Source organism: Lycium ferocissimum, chromosome 1, assembly GCF_029784015.1.
Source record: "Lycium ferocissimum isolate CSIRO_LF1 chromosome 1, AGI_CSIRO_Lferr_CH_V1, whole genome shotgun sequence".
Taxonomy (NCBI): Eukaryota; Viridiplantae; Streptophyta; class Magnoliopsida; order Solanales; family Solanaceae; genus Lycium; species Lycium ferocissimum.
Window position 1 is genome coordinate 39142739 of NC_081342.1, and position 2359 is coordinate 39145097.

Below are 2359 nucleotides of genomic sequence, written 5' to 3' on the forward strand. Positions count from 1 at the left end.
ATTGCACCATTGCGTAAATCATTTGATGGGTCCAAATTTCTAAGTAGCATAATGGGCACGCTTTTTTCTTCAAAACTAACCTATCAATAATGTCACGATCCAAGCTGAAAGACCATGACGGGCACCCGGGGAGCCGACCTGCCGAGCACTGCTAAACATACTTTCATATCATAATAATAAACAAGAGTGGACCTCGAGGGTCATCAGATGAAAATCTGCTAAATAATAAGAGAAATATGCTGAAAAAAGGATGAGCCCGAAAAGACATACTATATGACGATGCTGGAAAAAACTGTGCAAGCCGACAAGGCCATCATGAAATACTATATAGCAAAAATATAAACCAAGGGGGCCATACAACGTCTAACTAAACCATGACTGTCTACCAACCTAGTTAGTGCACTAACTCAAACCTAATACAAGCCTCTAATAGAATATATGATATAATAAGGTCGGGACAGGACCCCGCCATACCCGAATGCACACAAAAGTATCACGTACCAAAATACAAGAATCCCAATACAGAAAGTGCTCAAATATCGCCTAAACAAAGAACTGCTGGGGGTGGATCGTCAACCAGCTGCATTCGAACTGCGGGGCACAAGACCAGAAAAAGGGACGGTACGTTGGACACTTTTAATTTTGACCTCCCATAATTTATTTTAATTACTCGCAGTCTTTCGAATATTAAACGAGTGAAATATGTACTTTTTTCCAAATCAAATGATTTTAATAAATTATATTTTGCCATTTTATTTGGCAAAATGATTTCGATAATATTATGAGTCATTTAGAAATTTATTAACATATTTTATAATTAATATGAAACATTTTTCTAAACTTCAATCAAGATAATTTAAAATAATTATTTGTTTAATTGTTAAAATTACCAAGAAAATCAATTAGCAAGCATTTTACTCCGTTTTATTCAAGAAATCTGATTAGTTAAATAAATTAATCATTTTACCCCTCAACTCTTAATTTTGCATAATCAATGTGCACTTATACAATTTAATAGAATTAATCATAATTAATTACATGTTTAATTATGCTTAAATTCTATAAATTGTTTACCATGGCGGTTAATAGTGGCTACAATTGAAATAATCAATTGATGGTTTAATTCTGGCCTTATTTGAAATAGCCAAATTCTTAGGTTTAAATCAATGGGGCTCATTATTACAATTTACCCCTTAATTGTTTAATTGAGCCAAAGTGACCATAATTGAAATGACCAGATTTCATGATTTAAATTCAATTAAGGCTACCTTTGCAATCTGAGTCCACTTGCACGATTAATCATGTTTGTTAGTTTGTTTAATTGGTTAATTAGTTATGTTTTGATCATATTTGAGGGGGTTTAAATTAATTGAATCACTTAAATTGTGGCCACTTTATTAAAGAATTATGTGTGGCCCTTGTGTATACACATATATACGTGCATATACATGTATATATGTGTATATCATGTATACACGAATTTAAATACCCCTCCCCCTTTAATTCTCTTGGCTAGGCCCAGTCCACCACAGACTGACTCGGCCCACTTAGTGAAGTAAAGGAGGGATATACCCCTCTCTTTTCTCGTTTTTTCAAATACCAAACGACCCCTATTCTTTTCCTCTCCAAAACAAAACCTTAGCTGCACCTCGTCTCACTCTTTTTCCTTCGTCACCTTGCCGAAATTGGCAAGGTTTGCCGGCCCTCGTCATGTCCTTTGATGTGGTATGGTTGAAAATGGCAAGAGCATTTATTGCTCTGCCAATTTTCAACCAAAACCACCATGCTTCAACCCAAACGAGGTACTATCTTCCCCTTTTTCGTGCTTTTCTGTATTTCAACAGTCATAGACTGAATTTTCTTAATTGTTTTTGTTGTATTACGATTTTGAATCCACAATTTCATTGGTTCGTGAGGAACCGAGTGGATCGATCAATTGGGGTCCAAATCTGGCCCTTCATATGTTTCTCTACTTGAATCTTGGCCCTTGAATGAGATGCGAGGAAGCAATTCTCAGAAATTGCACTTGTCCCAGATTGAATCGAGATTAGGGTTTCTCAAATATTGGGGTTCTATAAATAGGACCCCCAATTCACACACTTTAACACGAAATATCTGATATTCACACAAAAAACTTGAAATACCTAGGGTTTTAGCAAACTTTGCTTGAGACCTTTAACTTTTCAAGTTTAGTCTAAATTTTAAAGTTTTAATTTCTTTTATTGTGGTTTTATGGCTGAGTATTGGGATTAAGGAGGCAAGGAGCTCTTCCAAAACTCAATCCTAACATAGGCTGCACTCACAAAAGGTAAATCCTCTTTCCTTTGCCTTTATTTTAGTATTTAATGATGTTTAAGTG